This window comes from Cynocephalus volans, chromosome 3 (assembly GCF_027409185.1).
Source record: "Cynocephalus volans isolate mCynVol1 chromosome 3, mCynVol1.pri, whole genome shotgun sequence".
NCBI lineage: Eukaryota > Metazoa > Chordata > Mammalia > Dermoptera > Cynocephalidae > Cynocephalus > Cynocephalus volans.
In genome coordinates this window covers 39546673-39568652 of record NC_084462.1, presented here as the reverse complement: position 1 = coordinate 39568652, position 21980 = coordinate 39546673, and the positions used below count along the sequence as shown (strand labels likewise).

General features: G+C 37.4%; 1 pseudogene; it reads left to right on the top strand.

Annotated features, from left to right (window-relative positions):
• The first annotated feature begins 5063 nt into the window (after window positions 1-5063).
• On the top strand, window positions 5064-5213 carry LOC134374132 (U2 spliceosomal RNA; annotated as a pseudogene).
• Window positions 5214-21980: the final 16767 nt, after the last annotated feature.

Genomic DNA, 21980 nt, shown 5'->3' with positions numbered 1-21980 from the left:
CAACTCTGTGAATATATTAACTCAACTGTGTATTTTAAAAGGTGATTAAAAAATACATCAATATAAGCTATTATTTTTTAAAACTGTCAGAGAGCATTGTCCACCAGTCATTTGGAAAAACCTACATAAGCAATTTATTTTGTAATGTAGTCAAGAGAATTTTTGCTTTCCTGGAGTTCCTGATAATAAGGATAATGCTAACCATATTCATCTTTACTTCCTTATTAGAAAGCTCAGAGCCAAAACTGAAATTCAACTATGAAAATTAAGGTGGTCCCTTATCATCTTTTTCTGTGTATTTTTTTCTTATTTTGACCTCCTACTCTTTAAGTTCCCTGATTTTGATCATCTACGAAAATTCTAATTTCTTTAGTTTTCTAAACATGCTCCTTTTGAAAGTCTCTTTGAATAAGAAATAACATGAAAATAACTTGCAGAATGATTTGCAAATAAAAGACATTGTAATATTGCTGTGGACTGGTGCTCCCTAAACTCACTGAAACTTAATCCCCACTGTAACAGTGTTAAGAGGGTGGGAAATCCAATTATGATATTTTATAGGTGGGGCCTTTGAGAGGTGATTAGATTGTGAGGACTGTACCCTAGTAAATGGATTAATCTTTTGATGGGGGAAATGGGTGTCGTTCTGCTGGCTTTAGAAGGAGAGCAAGTGAGAAGTTTAGCTTGCTCTTGGTCAGCCATTCACCACGTGACACTCTGCATGGCTTAAAACAAGGTCTTCACCAGATGTGTTCATGGACATTGGACTTCCTGGCTTCCAGACTGTGAGAAACAAATTATTTGTCTTTATAAATGGCCCAGTTTGGGGTATTCTTTATAAGCAACAGAAAACTGATTAACATATGACAAATATAAATATCAACTAATATAATAATTATTTGTTAAATAACAGAGCTTTGAATATATTAGATAAACATGTATTTAAATATAATTGAAATGAGCATAAAAACATGTTTAGTATATATTTATTACTCAATTGTTCAGTACAGCATCTGACATCTGAGTTCTCTTTGTGGCATTATTCTTGAATGGTCAGATAGCCTCTGCAATATTTTTTGTCTTAAAAACTTCATATTCCAATGTGGGGGAGTAAGAGAAAAGTTGAACGAAACTCACAAAAACTGATGACTGTATCATGGTTTCTGGCCTGCTAAGCATTCTCCACCATGAGGTATAACACCCACAAGATTCCACAAAAACAGTTCCCTATGCCATGTCAATGGACTAAGGGCTTTAGCTTCTTGAATAGCTCTGACACATCTAGTCCTATTTCTTTTTCTCCAACTACTTAACCTCCAATTACCTGATCACTCTAATGTTACATTCCTTTAGATCAATGCTATTCCTTGTCTGTCCTTGCATAAAAATATATAGATAATAAATATATGATAATAGTTAAGACCTTGTTTAATACCTTGTTTAATACCCATTTGTTGTTGTACAGATTAACATACCATTTTACATTAACTGATTTTGAGATTCATTAACTCTACCTACTCCTCTTTGGACACACTGTGTACAAAACAATTTTAATCCTAGGTTCAAGGTCTTTCCCTCCCTATACTTGGCAAAATCTGTTCAAAACATCAGTAATTGTTTAAGTTACAATTTCACCCTCATTCATGCAGTTCTCATTTCAAGTCTGGAAAAAAAAAAAAGAGAGAGAATTTTTGGTTATTATCCTGCTCCTGCATATTAAGCACTTACATTTTAAATAATATTAATAATACAGTGTTTAAAATAAGAGGACATAAAACAAAAAATAAATTTAAAAAAGAGGCGATAAAATAAAAAATAAAATTTAAAAATGCCTATATGGCTCATGTAAAATTATCTAGATTAAAAAGTAGCTAGTCTTACATAAATTTATTTTTGCTATGTCAACATTTTACTGTAACATTTTGATATAACTTTGCAATTATGGCTTGTCAAATGTGCAAATGTGACCTTTTAAAAATTGTTTTGTAAATTATTATACCGTAGATTTGAATGCTCTTTCTGATGAAAAGCTCTATCAACTATATGAACTTTAACAAATGTGCGCATTTGTATAAATCCAGAACATTCAGGGTAAAGAACAGTTCCATCACTCCCCAAAGCAACCTATGTTATTCCCTTATAGTCAGGCCCTCCTAACTCCTGATGACCAGTGCTCTGTTTACATCACTGGACTTTTGTCTTTTCTTTAACATCACATAAATGGAATCATATATAACAATTTGAGACTATTTTTTTTTCATTAGGCTGGGTACTCCAGAGAAACAATATATATTTTATATTCTATTTATATATGTTATTTTGTGTGTATATATATTATAATATACAATTATATATAACAAGAGATTTATTATGCAAATTGAATCAAGTGATTATGGAGGCTGAGAAATCTCACCATATGCCATCTGCAAGCTGGAGACCCAGGAAAGCAAACAGTGTAATTCAGTCCAAGTTGCAAGGGATGAAAACTGGGGGCTGGGGGGGGGGTGCAAATCCCCAGAGTCCAAAGGCCTGAGAGCCAGGAACTCGCCTGCTTAAGGGCAGGAGAAGAGGATGTCTCAGCTCAAGTTTAGAGAGAGAATTCACTTAGTCCACCTTTTTATTCTATCTGGGCCTTCAACCTGTTGATGATGCCCACACATATTGGTGAGGGTGGATTTTCTTTACTCAATCTGGTGATTCAAAGACTAATCTTTTCCAGAAACACCCTCACAAGTCTACCCAGAAATAATGTTTTATCAATTATCCAGGCATCCCATAACCCAGTCAAGCTGACACTTAAAATTAACATCACAAGTCTACCTCTTGTCAACCTGGCACTGATACCCATCTCTTTAAAACATATTTAATCTATAAACAAAGATAATAACAAAGTTGTAGTTCTGGCCAAACATGATAAAACTATCCTGCATACAACCAAAAATACACTAATCCCTTCCCCATAAGTGATTTAAAGTCTTTGAGTGATGTTTACTCTTCTCCTGATATCCTAAAACTTAAATACTGTGATGTAAAATAACAGTACTTAAACACTGATGTAAAGTCAGTATATCTTAAGTTACATAACAAAGGAATAAGAGAGGAAAGAAAACAAAAATGTTTGCTTAATGTATGCATATATAGGCATGAATTTATTTATAATAAAATAAGAAGGAAATTCTTATTATAATTACAGTCATTTCTATCACGTGATTGTATCTGGTATTTATAAATATCTCCTTCCACCTCCCATTCTGCATACCCTTTGCCTTCAGCAAGAATCACAGCTAATCACAGTTCTTTACCTGATGGGGTGACCCAAACTTTCATTTCTGAAGTGTCTGGGCCATTTGTAGTCCTGCCTGGATTGGATTGCTGTAGTTTCCCACTGACCTTAATCAGAGGGCGTGACAGTACTAAGAGATGCCCTAAAGGACCTTCTGTATTCCGGACATACTCGGCCTTACCCTGATTGTGGAGCAGCAGTCCAATTTCCCTTTGGTAGTCACGATCAATCACGCTTTAACTGCCTTTTTGGCTGGTTGACTCAGGGGCATGAGGATCCAAATGTGGCCTGGTAGAAGTCTTAACTTCCCATTCGATAGAATCATTGTGCTTTCTGGTGGAAACATTCTTCCTCTGGAACTATGACCTCTAGGCCATCACAGCATAAAGTCATTGGAACAGGACCAAGCATTTTGCTGAGTCACTAGCAGGAATGGTCAGTGGTGTCACTTCCATTTCTACCCTATGATGTCTGCCTATGGGGAAAATAGTACCTTATGTTAGATGCTGATTCCGATTATATACAGGCACCTGGAGAATCTTACCCAGCCCTGCAAGTATTGCCACCTAGTTGGTGATGTAACTGCATCCTTAAAAGGCCATTCCACTGTTCTATCAAGCCAACTTCAAAACAGTGGGGAGCTGATAACACCAGAGAATTCCATGAGCATGAACCAATTGCCACACTTCTTTGGCTGTGAAGAGATTTCCTTGGTCAGAAGCAAGGCTGTATGCAGTACTATGGCAGTGAGTAAGGCATTTCATGAGTCTGTGGATAATAGTTTTGGAAGGGGCATCGCATGCAGGGAAGGCAAAGCCACACCCAGAGTAAAAGTTTATTCCAGCAAGGACAAAATGCTGCCTTTCCTTGAAGTAAGTGTTCCAGTGTAATCAATATGCTGCCAGTTAGCTCGCTGATCACCCTTGGAGAATGATTCCACATCACGGGGCCCAGTGTTCATCTCTGCTGCTGGCAAGTTCAGTATTTAGCTGTGGCTCTAACCATACTGGCCTTGGTGAGTTGAAGTCCATGTTGCTGAGTCCATGTGTAACCTCCAGCCCGGCCACCGTGGCCACTTTGTTTATGAGCCCATTGTGGAGTGATGGGATGTCTGAGGAAAGAAGTTGACTAGTATCCACAGAATGAGCGATCCTACCCACTTGATTGAAATGATCCTCAGCTAAGGTCGCAGTTTGGTGAGCATTCACATGGGACACAAATATCGTGACACTTTTTGCCTATTCAAAGAGATCTATCTATATACCACTTCCCCCAATGTCTTTGTCACCAATTTTCCAATCATGGTTTTTCCAAGTACCTGACCATTTAGCAAAACCACTAGCTGGAGCTTATGAATCAGTGGATAATCACACATCTGGACATTTTTCCTCTCAAACACAGAGAACAACCAAGTGCATTGCCTAAAATTCTGCCCATTGGGTGGATTTCCCTTCACCATTCTCCTTTAGGGGTGTCCCAGAGAGGTGCTGTACTGCTGCAGCTGTCCGCTGTCAGGTGGTGCATGCATATCAAACCAGGCCTGAGTCTCTTCTTCCTCTGTCAACTGCTGTAGGAAACTCCCAATGAGTCCACAGTTGCGGGCTGGGAGAGAGAGGTGATGTAGCAGGGGTGGGGACCATGAGCACTGGGACCCTTCTTCATGTAACTAACTTGTGCCTTCAGAGCCTGCTCAGTCCTGATCTTTATTTGAGTTAGAATTTTGTTCACTTGACCTAGAACTTTCATGCATACACAGATTAAATAAGAATTTGGTAGGCCCATCGCTTCTCGGCCTTTTGGCTAAGATCAAGTGTAGAATTTGGTAGGCCTCCTACTGTTACTGAACAAAGGGAGTTCATCATCTGTTGTGCAATTCGACCAAAGAGTCCACACACTGTAATTTGCATTAACAAGGATCAGTGTTTATTGAGTGGTGCTAATCGAAGGGAATGGGGTAGCAAAAGCTCTAGACATCTGAATTCCATGATGGCTTAAAATCACAAGCATTTGTAGAGAAAAATCAGAGGAAGGGGACTTGGGAATCATGTAGGGGTCTGAGTGACTCATGGTGAAGTCAGCACAACTATTTCTGTCATCCTGACTAAGGTCCTCCTTGGCTCCTTTGAGTCTGGATGTGTATGAACTTCAAAGCAGCCTTTTGGTTAATGGTGGTCTACAAAGCAACTTAACATTGGCATCACAGGTATTATCTCAAGCCCTTCTGTTAAGGAACAAACATCTCTTGACTGTGAAATCATGCTTAGCCTAAGGAAAGTAAGTATATGTTTAACTAACTCTATTCTTAACTTATTGTGAAGCAGACTTTACTGTTACTCCTAGGAATTCAGCCCATCAGGTCAAGAAAAATTTTTTCCTTTGGTTATTTCCCCCTTCCCCCAGCTGAGGCAAGGAAACAAGGGGTATATCTGGAGTCTGTCTCCGGTTTCATGGAGAATCCTGAAAGAGCCAATTCCTTGAGATGGATCTTAAGTGGCAAACAGAGTGTAAATTTTGAGTAGAGTCAAGCAGTCATTTGCTGACTACAGGTTACACAGGTACCCTGTCTGAGATTTTCACATATCCCTGCCTGTGCCAGCAATAATTGCTGGCAGAAAGTTTTAATTCACCACCAGAACTTAATCGACAGACTGCAACCTGTCAAATGTTAACTGGCCAGAACATAGCAAGCCAGAATCCCTGCTTTGCATAATAGACCAAACTAATCAGAACTGAACAAGCTCAGTTCCGTATTTTTCATAGGAAGACTAAAATGGGAACCTGGGCAGAACTTGGGCTATATGAGACAATCCCACTTTTTGTTCTGGTGGAGTGCAGTTTCATTTTGTACTGAAGGCTCCATCTCCTTGGTTTGCAAACTGTTCACCAAAATAAAGTCTCCTTTTATTTCCAAATCTTTTTTACAGTGTGTTTTGTTAGCATTATTTAATTCTAGGAACACCATGATTAACTAGCCAATTCCATAGTTCTGGGCAGGTCAGACTATTTTGGTTGCTGCTTTGACTCTGCTGTCCATTACAGTAATCATACACACATCTTGACTTTGATGGATGAGTGCCACCATTTAGTCTCTGCCACCCCAGGATCCAATTACCCTCGTTGCATTTAGGTTTTCCAATTAAGTGGCTGTGATTCCCATTGTAAGATCTGGCCTACAGAGAAGAGCAGTCACTGAGCTTTTCATGGATGCAGGGCTCCCTCTACAAATTTGTTCCTTAAGGTATTGTTAAAATACTTTGTATGTTTTCTGAAATCTTTCAGTGTGGTTAAGGAATTCTTAAATGGCAATTCCACTCCGACATTCCAACTGTCTTTAACCTTTGAATCCCTTCCTCTATATTAAACCAAGAGACATATGTTATTTCCAGTTTGGTCTTGGTGGGCCATCCTTTAATCCATATTTTAGCTGATTAACCAAACAAGTGGTAGAGCCTTTTGTAGCTCCCTGACCTGCAACATTAAATGCATATCCTCTGCTTTGTGGGCCCATATCAGTAAATTTGACCTGACCCAATTATGATCTTTCCATCATTATTTCGCTGTCAACATCCATTCCCACACACGTTCCTGGGTTCCACTTGTATGAAGTAGTTCTTCCGGAGTGTAGTGCACCTCCTCATGGATCATGCTTTCTGTCTCATCTTTATGGGTCTCCTGGGATGTGAGTCTAGCTATAGTTGTAGAAGCAAAGAGGGTGGTGGAGGCGAGTCCTGAGGAGAATCAGCATTGTCTTGCATGGCAGTTGCTCAGGGGAGGCCATTACCATTCTTCAGGCAATGTAGAGTTCATATTCCCAGACAGAAGTGGAAAGCCTGATACCACTGGGAGTCGAGAGGACACTTATCCTGGGGGTGGGGAGAACTATTCCATTGGCAAAGAAAACTCATCAGAATTTAGCAGCTCAGTGTCCCCAGCTTCATTAGGGTCTTCCTGCACATCCCCATCCCAACTCACAGGATCCCATTCCTTCCCAATCAATGCCAGTAGACACCCTGAGAAGCTGGGAGCTCAACTTGCTTTGTAATTCAGTCAATCACAGGATAATGTTTTGCATTTGATTTTCAGCAAATTCAGCCCTGAGGCTATAGGAGATAAGATTCTCCCTCAGGGCACACCTAGAAACTCTTAGGTCATTTATGTGGTACTTGAGCTGGGAATTCAAATGTCTAAGCTCATTTCTTTCTTTTTCAGCACTTTGTTCAGTTACTCTAGAGCAACCAACCAACGCCATTATTTTCCTTAGTTTTTAAAACACATTTGAAAGTATTATATACAGAGTTACTTAGCTCCTTGCTTCTTATTAGTAAATTAGAAATATCCAGTGCAATATTTTGAGTATCTCTATAAACAGTTCATGCCATGAACTAGTAGTGGTTCTTTTACTACTGACCATAAAGTCATTAGCATTTTAAAATCTAATCAGACTAGAGAACCAATTCCAAAAACCCCAAAAGCAGTTGAGAAAATTCGTTTTAAAAATTGTTTCTCTACAACCCCTGTCAGTGCCAAAATCTATATTAATCAGAGTTCTCCACATAAATGGAACCAATAGGATGGATGGATAGATAGATAGATAGATAGATAGATAGATAGATAGATAGATAAATAGATAGATAGATAGATAAGTATAAGAGGAGATCTGTTATGGGAATCGGCTCACATGATTATGGAAGCTGAGAAGTCCCATGACATGCCATCTGCAAGCTGGAGACCCAGAAAACCTGGTGATCAATCTGAGTCTAAATGCCTGAGAACTAGGGGGACCCATTGTGTAAGCTCCAGTCTGAGTCTGAAGGCCTGAGAGCCAGGAGCTCCCACGTCCAAGGGCAGGAGAAGTTGGATGTCTCAGTTCAAGGAGAGAGGGAACATTTATACACCCTCTGCCTTTTTCTTCTATCCAGGCTCTCAACAGATTGGATGATGCCTGCCCGCATGGGTGAGGATGGAGCTTCACAGTCTACTGAATCAAATGCTAGACTCCTTTCAATTATACCTCAATAAAGCTGAAAAAATGTAAGTGAACATTTCAAAAAACAAAACCAATCAAAACCAAATACTAATCTCTTCCAGAAACATCCTTACAGATCCACCTAGTAATAATGTTTACCAGCTATCTGAGCATCTTTTACAGGAAGTCCAGTTGAAGCACAAAATTAACGATTATATCCTTTAATCTAGCATAACGTCTTTAAGATTCATCAAAGTCTATGTGAATCAGGTTACAGTTCTTTTCTTTTAGCCATTCAAAAATGCTGTCACTTCCTTCCTGCCCCCATGGTTTCAGATGAGGACTTAACTGTCATGCAAAGTTATGTTCCCTCGTAGGTAATATGTCATTTCTCTCTGCCTGCTTTCAAGGGTTTTAAATTTTGTTTTATCTTTAGTTTTCAGAAGTTTAGGTACTATGTGTTCCTGTGTGGATTGGGTTTATCCTATTTAGGACATACTAAGCTTCCTGAATTCATGGATTTATTTCTTCCAGCAAATTTGGGAAATATTTAGCCATTATTTCTTCAAATATTCTTAGCTCCGCTCACTTTCTCCTCCTCTCTAACTGAAAATATGTGTTACTATGTGACTAAATAGGGAAAACTAAAGCCTTCTTTAGATATGGCTGGATGTCTTTATTCCAAATATTTTCTACCAGTCTGTGGATTGCATTTTTCACTCTCCTTTCCAAAATTTTTATTGCATAATGCCTCTTTTTTTAATTTTAAGAGAATTTGTTTGCAAACACATCATAATAGTGAAAAAATTTGCTGAGAATATTGTTTTACTTTTCATGACTGTATTCAGAGCAGACATCTTCGTATGCTTAAGGTTTGCTTTGACTTCAACTTGCATGTGAACTTGTGTTTTCCTATGCATGAGAGGATCATAAAATCTTCTATGATTGCCTTTTCTCCTTCCAAAAATCTGTAACTATGTGAGGTGATGGCTATGTCAATAAGTTTGATTATGGTCATACTTTTCACTCTGTTACTGGTGTTCTTTGATAAAGAAGTTCTTAATTTTCATGAATTCAAAATTATCAGCCCTTTCCTTTTGGTTTAATGCTTTTGTTTAATCCTTCTTGTGCATAAAAACATTACACTACCTTCTAAAATCTTTATTTTTTTATCTTTTATGTTTATCTCTAGAATCTGTCTGGAAATGATTTCTGTTTATTGCATAAAGTTAGGTTTGAGATTCATTTTTTGTCCCATGTGGACACCCAATGGATCCAGTGCAGTTCGTTGGAAAGGCCATTTTCCCCTCATTGCACTGTAGTGATGAAGACATAGATAGATAGATAGAAGATAGATAGATTTGAGTGTCTTTTTAAAAATTGTTTTTTGTTACTTCAGCCTTTTTGTCTCTCCTTGTGGCAATCTCATACTTTCTTAATTATAGTAGCTTTAAAATAAGATTTGATATCCAGTGGGATATGTCCTCTAACTTTGTCAAAGATGTTCTTGGTTTTTCTTATGTCTTTACAAGATTCAGCTTATAAATTTCTACAAAAGGCTACTAGGATTTTGACGATTTAATTGAATCTATAGATCAACTTAGAGAGAGCTGACATCTTTACAACATTGTGTCTTCCAATTCCAGACCATGGTATATTCCTCTAACGATTTAGGTTTTCTTTAATTTTTTCAGTAATGTTTTGAGCTTTTTTTGTAGTTTTCTTGCACATCTTTCTTTCCTTCCTTTTTTCTGTTTTATTAAAGTATAACTAACATAGAGCAAAGTTTATATATCTGAAGTGTACAACCTGATTAGTTTTTAGATATGCATATACTTGTGTAATTATCACCAAGAACAAGCCATAGAATATTTTCAGCTCTTCTTTATGATCCCTCTTAGTTGATACCTCCACCATTCTGATTCCTTTCAGCAAAGATAACCATTACTGTTTTTGAATTTCATACAAATGGAAGTAAACAGGATATACCATTTTGAGTATGGCCTTTTCCAATCAACTTTACATCTGTGATATTAATTTACATAGTTGTGTGTTGCAAACTTCTTATAGTTGTGTTGCATTTCATGTTGTTAATATACCTAATTATTTACTCTTTAAATTGGTGTTTGGGTTGTTTATAGTTTCGGGCTATTATGAATAATAATAATAATAATAATAATAATAATAATGCCATTATAAACGTTATTGTGCATGCCTTTTGGTAAGCATAAGCACTTTCTAATCCTAGGTATATACCTAAAATTTGCTAGGCCATGTTATATATGTATAGGTATATAGATATAGATATGGAAATAAATATAGGTATAGACGTAGATATGGTACTGCCTGCTATAGTGTGTATATATAGTAGGTACTGCGTGTCTATTGCCAAAGTGGTATACCCATTTACACTCCCACAAGCAATATATGAATTTTACCCATTATATTGAATGAAAGGTGAAGTAGATGTTCAGGTTTGTTACTCATTTTACATTTGGCATGTTTTATATTGGGATTCTAATCTTTTTCTTAATTATCTATAAAGTGCTTATATGGTATAGATTATGAGTGCTTTGTTGAATTTATTTTATTGTGAATATCTCCTCCCTGTATGAGGCTTGCCTTTTTCATTCTCAGTATTGTATTTTGCTAAATAGAAGTTCTTAATTTTGATAAAGTCAAATATACCAATAATTTTTCATGGTTGGTGATTTTGCATCCTGTTTAAAAAATCTTCCCATGTAATAGAGTTTGTATGTGTCATCCCCCCAAAGCTCATGTTGTAATCTGACTCTCAGTGTGGCAGTGCTGGGAGCTGTTTGGGTCATGGGGGTGGGTCCATCATGAATGGATTAATGCTCTCCCTGAGGAGTGGGTAGTGAGTGAGTTCTCACTCTATTAGTTCCTGTGAGAGCTGGTTGTGTCAAGGACCCTGGCACCTCCCCTCTTTCTTCCTTCTTCTCCCCATGTGATCTCCTAGTACCCATCGGCTGACTGCCACTTTCTGCCATGAGTAGAAGCAGCCTGAGGCCTGCACCAGATGCAGCTGTCCCAGAATCATGAGACAAATAAACCTCTTTTCTTTATAAATTACCCAGTTTCAGGTATTCTAATACACCATACTAAAGTTGTAAATATATTTTCCTGTATTTTCTTCTAGAAAGCATATTGTTTTTACCTTTCACTTTTTGGCCTATGATCCATTCCACATGAAATTTTGTGTATGGTGTGAGGTAGGCAACAAGATTTATTTTTCTACTTTTTTTTTTTTTTTTTTTGGTTCCACAGAAAGGGAAATTATATTTAAGTAATTAATATATTGATTGTTTTTTTTTTTAAATTTTATTTTGTCGATATACATTGTAGCTGATTATTGCTCCCCATCACCAAGACCTCCCTCCCTTCTCCCTCCCCCCCTCCCCCCAACAATGTCCTTTCTGTTTGCTTGTCATATCAACTTCAAATAATTGTGGTTGTTATATCTTCTTCCCCCCCCCCCCGGTTTTGTGTGTGTGTGTGTGTGTGTGTGTGTGTGTAAAATTGGGATCCTGAAAGTACGCACACTTGAAAAGATACACACACACATGATCTTCGAAAAGTGCATGGATAGATACGTTTTATTTTTTAATTCTATTTTTCTAAATTCTATTTTTCATTAACTTTTTGAAGTGTCTGTGTATGTGCGTAGGTGTGCGTGTGTAATACAGAGGCTTTTCACCATACTTCTTGTACTTCTGGCATTTATTTCTGTTCTTTTCATCCTTTATTCTCTTTAGCTTCAATATAGATATTTTTTACTAATGTATTTACTAATTTATTAATACTTTATTCTTTCCTCTTCAATTTACTGTTATACTCATCTGAGTTTTTAATTTTAGTAATTTTTTGTAAGAATTTCCATTTTATTTCTTTTTATACATTCCTCCATTGAAATTTTTCATTGTGTCTTATATTTTGAATATATTAATTACAATTAACTAAAAAAAGTGCCTGATAATTCCAATGTCTAAATAACCTGTTAACCTGCTCCTCTCATAGATTTGCTTTTTTAGATATTGTCACTTGTTTTTGTATCCTAGGGCCATGAGACAGCCTCAACATCTGGTGCTAAAAATCATCAAATTCCCCAAAGGGAAAACAGAGAGGAAAACATCTAACTCATTTCAATATGTTTTCCTATTCCCCTGCTCAGGTCCAGGATGCTTTGATTGCTTTCCAAACATCAGTTTATTTGTTTGTTTGTTTGTTTTTCTTATTTTAGTTTCTTTATTTATTACGGATATTCATGAGATACAAAGCTGTTGTCCCCCGTCCTACCCATGATGTAAAGGCCAGGTTCATACTGGGGGCATAGCCATTACCAGAAATTACTTTTGTACCCTTTGTCCCCTCCCAAATATCCCCCAACCTCCCTCCCCCTACCCCTTTCCCCTCCACTCCAATTTGTAGCCCTAGGAATGTTCCCTCCCTCTGTTGGATCAGGGCACTACTGTGGTCTTTCTTTCCTGCCTTCCTTTCTCTCTTAGCTCCCACATATGAGTGAGCACATGTGGTATTTATCCCTCTGTGCTTTGCTTGTTTCACTCAACATAAGTTTCTCCAGTTTCATCTATATTGTTGCAAATGCGCGTATTTCATTGTTTTTTATGGCAGAGTAGTATTGCATAGTGTATACATACCACAGTTTCCTTATGCAATCATCTATTGATGGACCTTTAGGGTGGTTCCATATCTTAGCTATTGGAAACAGAGCTTCAATAAACATGGGAGTGCAGGTATCTCTTCGACATGGTGATTTCCATTCCTCTGGATATATACCCAGAAGAGGGATTGCTGGATCATATGGAAGATCTATCTGTAGTTGTTTGAGAAACCTACAAATTTTTTTCCAAAGTGGTTTTACTAATTTACAGTCCCACCAACAGTGCGGGAGTGTTCCTTTCTCTCTACACCCTCACCAACATTTGTTATTCATCATCTTTTTGATTATAGCCAGTCTAACTGGAGTGAGGTGGTATCTCAATGTGGTTTTAATTTGCATTTCCCTGATGACTAATGATCTTGAGCATTTTTTCATGTGTCTGTTGGCCATTTGTATGTCTTCCTTTGAAAAATGTCTATTAAGCTCCTTTGCCCATTTTTTAATTGGTCATTTATTTTATTTTATTTTTTTTACTGTATAAAATTGCTTGAGTTCTATGTATATTCTGGATATTAGTCCCTTGTCAGATACATAGTTAGCAAAATTTTTCTCCCACTCTGTAGGTTGTCTTTTCACTCTGTTCATTGTTTCTTTTGCTGTGCAGAAACTTTTTAGTTTGATATAGTCCCATTTGTTTACTTATTCTTTTGCTGCTTGTGTTTTTGAGCTCATGTTCATTGCCCTGACCTAACTGCTGAAGTGTTTCACCTATATTTTCCCCTAGTAATTTTATAGTTTCAGGTCTTATACCTAGGTCTTTAATCCATTTTGAGTTGATTTTAGTGTATAGTGAGAGATGCATATCAAGTTTCATTCTTCTGCATATAGATATCCAATTTTCCCAGCACCACTTGTTAAAGAGGTAGTCTTTTCCCCAATGTATATTTTTGCTGCCTTTGTCTAATATCAGAAGGCTATAAGCCTGAGGAGTGATTTCTGGATTCTCTATTCTACTCCACTACTTTGAATGTCTATTTTTATACCAATACCATGCTGTTTTGGTTACAACAGCTTTGTAGTATCATTTAAAGTCAGGCAGAGCTATGCCTCCAGCTTTGTTTTTTGTTTTTTTTTGTTTTTTTGTTTGTTTGTTTGTTTTGCTCAGGATTGCTTTGGCTATTTGGGGTCTTTTGTTTTTCCATATGAAAGGTAAGATTGTTTTTTCCATTTCTGTGAGGAATGTCATTGGTATTTTGATGGGGATTGCATTGAATCTGTAGATTGCTTTGGGTAGTATAGACATTTTCACAATGTTCATTGTTCCAATCCAAGAGCATGGAATATCTTTCCATCTTTTTGTGTCTTCTTTAATTTCTTTCAGAAGTGGTTTGTAATTTTCATTGTAGAGGTCTTTCACTTCCTTGGTTAAATTGACCCTTAGGTATCATATTTTTTGGTGACAATTGTAAGTGGCCTTACTTTCTTTATTTCTCTTTTTGTTAATTCATTATTTGAGTATATAAATGCTACTGATTTGGGGGCATTTAGATTTTGTATCCTGCAATTTTACTTAAGTTATTAACCAGCTCTAGGAGTTTCTTGATAGAGTATTTAGGTTTTTCTATATATAGTATCGTGTCATCTGCAAATAGTAAAAGTTTGACTTCATCTTTTCCAATCTGTATTCCCTTTATTTCTTTCTCTTGCCTGATTCCTGTAGCTAGTACCTCCAGTACTATGTTGAATAGAAGTGGTGAGAGTGGGTATCCTTGTCTTGTTCCTGTCCTTAAGGGGAAGGACTTCAATTTTTCCTTATTTAGAATAATACTGGTGGTGGGCTTGTCATAAATGGCATTTATTGTGTTAAGATATTTTCCTTCTATACCTAATTTCTTGGGAGTCTTTATCATGAAGGAATGTTGAATTTTGTCAAATGCTTTTTCAGTGTCTATTGAGATAATCATATGGTCTTTGTCCTTGAGCTTGTTGATGTGATGTATCACATTTATTGACTTTTGTATGTTGAACCATACTTGCATCCCTGGGACGAATCCCACTTGATCATAGTGTATAATTTTTTAAATTTGTTGCTGTATTCTAATTGCTAATATTTTGTTGAGGATTTTAGCATCTAGGTTCATCAAGGATATTGGATTATAATTTTCTTTTTTTGTTGTGTCTTCATCTGGTTTTGGTATCAGAGTTATGTTGGCCTCATAGAATGAGTTTGGGAGCATAGTAACTGTTTCAATTGTTTGGAATAGTTTCATGAGAATTGGTATTACCTCCTCTTTGAAAGTTTAATAGAATTCAGCTGTAAAGCCATCCAGACCCAGACTTTCTTTTGTTGGAAGATTCCTAATTACTACTTCAATCTCCTTGCTTCTTATTGGTCTGTTCAGGTTTTCTATCTCTTCTTGGTTCAGTCTTGGTAATTTATGTGTGTCTAGAAACTTATCCATATCTTCCAGATTTTCAAATTTGTTGTCATACAGTTGTTTATAATAGTCTCTAATGATTCTTTATATTTCTGTGGTATTAGTTGTAATGTCTCCCTTTTCATTTCTGATTTTTGTTATTTGGGTCTTCTCCTTTTTTTTTTTTTTTTTTTTTTTTTTTTGTTAATCTAGCTAATGGTGTGTCAATCTTGTCTATCTTCTTGAGAAACCAACTTTTCATTTTGTTGATCTTTTCTATTGTTTTTTGGGTCTCTATTTCATTTAGTTCTGCTCTGATCTTAATTATTTCTGTCTACTGCCTTTAGGTTTGGATTGCTGTTGTTTTTCAAGTTCTTTGAGGCATAGCGTTAGGTCGTTTATTTGAAGTCTTTCCATTTTTTCAATATAAGCATTTACTGCAATAAATTTGCCTCTTGGTACTGCTTTTGCACTATCCCACAAGTTTTGGTATGATGTATCTTTATTTTCATTAGTTTCTAGGAATTTTTTGATTTCCTGTTTAATTTCTTCTTGGACCCATAGGTCATTCAGGAGCCTATTCCTTATTTTCCTTGTATTTGTATAGCTTCCAGCATTTTGCTTATTGTTTATCTCCAGTTTTAGTCCATTGTGGTCTGAAAAGATTGTTGGAATGATTTCAATTTTTAAAAATTTGCTTAGACTAGATTTGTGACCTAATATGTGGTCTATCCTGGAGAATGTACTGTGAGCTGATGAAAAGAAAGTGTATTCTTTAGCTGTTGGGTGAAATGTTCTGTACATATCTGCCAAGTCCAGCTGGTCTAGGGTGTAGATTAAATCCTGTGTCTCTTTGTTGACTTGTTGCCTGGAAGTTCTGTCCCATATTGAGAGAGGGGTGTTCAGATCACCCACTATTAAAGTATTAGGTCCTATCTCCTTCTTTAGATCTAAGAGTGTTTGCTTGATATATCTGGGTGCTCTAGTATTGGGTGTATACATGTTTTTGATTGTTATGTTTTCTAGCTGGATAGTTCCCTTCATCATTATATAATGGCCTTCTTTGTCTTTTTAAATGTTTTTTGGCTTAAAGTCTATTTTGTCTGAAATTAGAATAGCTACTCCTGCTTGTTTTTGGTTTTCATTTGCATGGTTTATCTTTTTCCATCCCTTCACTTTTATTCTGAGTGTCTTTACAGGTGAGGTGGGTCTCTTGAAGACAGCATATACTAGGGCCTAGCTTTTTAATCCAGTCAGTTATTCAGTGTCTTTTGAATGGGGAGTTTAGTCTATACACATTTAGAGTAATTATTGAGAAGTGTTGTTTAATTCCTGTGTAGAGCTAGGACTGGGTCTGGTGCTTACAAACCCCTCGAGCCCATTCACAAACCCTTCACATGCAGGTGTATGAGCTAGGTAACTGGCAAAAAGGTCCTTGGAGCCTTGGCTGAAGTAGGAATAGTCTTTATTCAACACACACATGTCTGAGAGCTAAGCAGTACAAAGAGAAACTCAGAAACTCAACTGCTACCAGCAAAGTCCAAAGAAAAACTGAGCAGCTGCCAGCAGAGTAAACATGCTCTATTTTTAAATGTGAGCTCTGTCAGCCAGCTCTGCTTCACAAACTCAAGAACACACAATAGCAACAAAACTAAAAAGATACATTGGTGTACATGCGCACTGACTCCTGCCACACACAACTTGTTTACCAGAAATGTGCTGTTCAGCCCCCAACCAGACCTGAGCTGAGGGAGCCTGATTAAATTATCCTATTTCCCCTACAACCTGTCATTTAATTGCTACTTGTTTAGGTGGTTTAAATATATTTTGATCATTATTTCCCTGTTTATTTCTCATCTTCAATGTGAGTTGGGAATTTAGGGTAGAATGATTTAGCTTCTTTCTCTTTCTTGCTGGAATTTTTGTTTTAACTGTGGGTTTTGCTCTTTCTTGTGTATTCATGATGGTGGTCACCATTATTCAGATTCCAGATGAATGATTCCCTTGAGAATTTCTTGCAGGGCAGGTTGTGTGGTGGTGAACTCCCACAACTTTTGTTTGTCTGGGAAATACACTATTTCTCCTTCATTTCTGAAGGATAGCTTTGCTGGGTAAAGAATTCTTGGCTGGCAGTTTTTTTCTTTTAGTATTTTGAATATATTGTTCCACTTTCCTCTGGCTTATAGGGATTCGGTTGAGAAGTCGGCTGTTAGTTTGATGGGGGTTCCCCTATTAGTGACCTGACGCTTTTCTCTTGCTGCTTGTAGAATTCTCTCTTTGTCTTTGAGCTTTGTGAATTTAAATGTAATATGTCTTGGGGATGATCTTTTTTTGTTGAATATGTTTGGGGACCTTTGAGCTTCCTGGATCTGAAGGTCTGTATCTCACCCTACACCTGGGAAGTTTTCTGTTGCTATTTCCTTGAGTAGGTTTTTAATACCTTTTCCTTTCTCCTGCTCTTCAGAAATACCCACAATTCAGATATTAGAGCACTTAAGGTCTGCTATCTCTCTTAGGTTTTCCTCATAATTTTTAATTCTTTTTTCCTTTTTTTTTTTTTTTTGTCTGCCTGAGTTATTTCAAAAAAACCCTGTTCAAACTCTGAAATTCTTTCTTCTGCTTACTCTACCTGCTGCTCAAGCTCACAGTTGTGTTTTTTTTTTCTTTTTTTTAAATTTCATTGAGTGAGTGATTTGTTTGTTTTTAAGCCAAGCTTTTTGGGTTCTTCTTGGAAGGAAGCTTAGTCTTATAAAAACTACTTCATCATTGCCAGAATTAGAAATCTTCTGGTACTGATGGTTATTGCTGCATGCTGTTTTAGGAGAGATATTTCAAGGAGAATTTGATGAGACTATAAAAGGAATAGCTACTAGACGTGTGTGTTTGTTGCTGAATGTAGTCACTGATGATATTTTTTGAGGTTTCTCTTGGGGGAGAGGGTAAGTGCCCATTTTTCATTTTATAATCAAAATTTGTATTTAAGAGTGAAATTTTTAGAAGAGTGTGCATTAATGATAAGTAGTCAAAGTAATGCTGGAAGAGAGGGTCTGGGGAGACCCAATGGCCAACCTTGAACCATCCCCTCCTCTTACCAGATTCCTGACTCTGCCACAGGAAAGAATTCAAGAGCAGAGTCACAGTAGTAAGTGAGGACAGGTTTAATGTAATGAATAAGTGATACAGATTTCACAGAGAGAGTGCAGCCTAACTCCAGAGACTGAGCAAGGACCACACCAAATTTAAAACAAGAGTAAGAAATATACACTTAATATTCAGTACAGAGTGCAGGCTGGGTCAAGAGAGTGAGCAGCCACTTGCTGAAAGTAAGTTTGATACAAAAGACACATACACACCTCAGCCAGTGAAGTGCAGGTTAGCCCCTAGAAAGTGAGCAACAACCCTGCCTTCTGCTAGGATTTAGCTTTTATAGTTTCTCTATCTAAGACATAGTCATGCTCACTAATGAATATTCAACTAAGGGGGTGGTTCCCAGTTATGAAACATAGTCTTGCAAGTGCTCAGTAGGTCTTCTTTTAGGGCATATTCATTGGTCAAATTCTATCACATACACTGAACATATTCAATAATATTCTGTGCTCTTTAGCACCCCTAGTGGAAGGTCATTCAAAGGATAAATTCCCTTCCACTGAGCATGCTCAGTCACTGGGGTCATATAAGCCTGTATAAATTCCTTTTACTGAGCATGCTCGGCTACTGGATTTGCATAAGTCTGCCTCTTGAGGTCTCAATCTCCCTGTGTTGGTGCCAAAAACAGATGTAATAAGCAGCAGTAACTCTCCTCTAGAGGAGGGGCCTGAGACACTGAGGAGTGGTTTAAAACCCAGAGGTTGATCCTGAAACCTGAATCTGTGGAAACTGAGCATCTTTTATCTCAAAAGGAATGTACTATTTGGACACATCTTTTTTTTTTTTTTCTTAACCTAAGAATATCTGGAAATTCTTCAAATTGCATAAGTGCTCACTGTGCAGTCTTCATGGGTGTTATTACAAGTGGTAAAATGTCCAGATACAATCTCTCTGCAACTCATGGAAAGTGTGGTAAATGCCTCAAGTATAAGCCAGATGATCAGATATTTCTGTCCAATATTTTGAATCTGAGACAAGTCATGTCAAGCAATGAGAACACTGGAGAATTCAAGTTGATAGCGTTAATGGGGTTCATTAATGGGGAGAGATTCCAGTGTCCAACAGCAGCACACATCCTATTGCATGATTTTGACTGTAGTTATTGCTGCCATGCCTCTTTTGGTTTCTGCCCATTTTCTGAGTTTTATCAGAAAATTAATATAAATTCTGTAAACTATCCAATATCCTGATAGAAATTCCCTTTCAGTATAAGTAAATTTTGATTTTTTTTTGTTTGTACCCAGAAGACCTGACTAGTACAGAATCGGAGGAAAGTGTAAAGGGCAGGTTGAAGAAGGTCCTGCAGGGCAGGGCAGATAAGTGACATATCAAAAGTCCATCTACAGAGCTAAATAGAGGTCAGAGAATTAGAGAAGGAAATAGGACAGTTAACAAGCTGAACTATTAAATAGCAACTTCCAGAAAATGAAGATGAGAGGTACTAAACACAATAGTGGAGTTATCTACTTCCAGGACATAAATGGACAGCAATTTATATAAAGGGACTGTGGCAGAACCACAACAAAAAAAGATAAAATGAATCACAATAGATCAAGTATGTGTCTTGTCTTTTTGTTGCTTAGAGTGTAGTTGAGGAAATCAAATATCATTCATATAACTATACCACAAAACCAATTGCTCCATTTTATTAAAGCAAACAAACAAACATGGAATAAAGGCTCAGGACTTTTAAAGGAGAGAATTAAGACCCATCTGGGAATTTGGATGATTGGAGGAGAATATCATGCAGGAATTAGCCTTAAAACTTTCCTTGGAGCATGCAGATAGGAGGAAGTAGGGGCAGTGCATCCTGAGCAGGGGATATAACATGAGCAAATCACGGGGTGGATGTATGGGGTGTTTACAAAGAACATGTACTCAAGGCTACTGAAGATCTACTTGGACTCAAGGAAAAACCTCAAAGCAGAGCTGGAGAATTAAGTGTGGAAGGACTGTTTGAGGGAATTAGACCATGGAGGATCTTTCATGTCATGTGAATAATTTGAAGTTTATGTCTATGTTTTCGAAACGTCCCAACCTTCACTACCAGTTCAGAATCACCATCTGCTTTATTTCTTCCTGTATTAGTCTCCTATCAGTGCTGTAACAAATTAAAACAAATTAGGTGTCTTAAAACAAATGAATGTATTATCCTGTAGCTCTGGAGGTCAGAAGTCTGAAATTAGTTTCACAGGGCTAAAGACAAGGTGTTGGTGAGGCTGGCTCCTCTGCAGGACTTGAGAGAGGTGATCCAGCTGCTTGTCCCTTCACCTCTAGAGGCTGCCTGTGCTCCTGGGCTGTGGCTCCTTCCACACATCCCTCCCACCGCCTGCTTCCACCATTACATCCCCTGCTACTCACACTGATGTTTCTCTCTCATAAGGACCCTTGTGTTCACATCGGACCCATCTGGGATAATCTCTGCATCTAAAGATCCTAAACTTAATTACACCTGCTGAATCAACTTTGCCATATAAGGCATTGTAGAGCTAGGGCCAGGTCTCACAGACCCCATGAGCCCATTCACAAACCCTTCACACTCAGGTCCATAAACCAGGTAGCTAGAAAATGGGTCCTTGGAGCCTTGGTCAAAGAGATAATAAGCTTTATTCAGCACACACACATTAAGAGCTAGGCAGTCCAAAGGGAAACTGAGCATCTGCCAGCAAAGTAAACATGCTCTATTTTTAGACACGAGGGCTGCCCACCAGCAGTTCAGAGCCACTGCCTCACACTCTGCAGAGCACATGAAAATAGCAACAAGCCAAAAAGATACACTGGTGTGAATGCACACTAACTACTCCCATACAACTTATTTACAAAGAATGTACTACACCACATCCAGATGGACCTGAGGTGAGGGGGCCTGACTAAACTACTCTATTTTTCCCACAGGCATCATTCATCAGTGCCAGGGATTAGCACAAGGATATCTTTGGAAGGGCCTTTATTCAGCCCGCCACACCTACTGTACTCTTTATTGCTTTTTATTCCTCTCGGTTTGGGAGTATATCCTCAAAATTTCAGGTACATGGGAAGTAAATTTTCTTAGGTCTAGCTTTTCTAAAAATGCTTTCTCAACTGATAAATTGCCTGGAACTAGAGTGCTATGACCAAAATACCACAATTTTTGGTAATTTTTGATATTACTCTGATAATTTCTATCATCACTTGCTTCCTTTGAACATTCTTGTCCAGTCTTACTCTCCTTCTGCTGTTGGTAACCTCGTTTCCTTTCTGGAATTGTTTCTAACCATCTCTTTACTTTTGGAAACTAAACAATTTTCCATGTTGTGGATAGGCGTGGGTCTGTTTTATCCACTCTGCCAGAGAGTCATTGCTGGGAAATTTATTCTTCAGCTCTGGGAAATATTCTTTTATATTTTTGATCATTTTTTAAAATTGCCATTGTCTCTTTTCCAAGAATTGCTGTTAGTTGAAAGTCAGAACTTATAGATTGATAATTTATATTTTCTTCTCTTTCTTATTTCTGTATTTTTCTCTAAGTTCTAAGATACTTGTTGA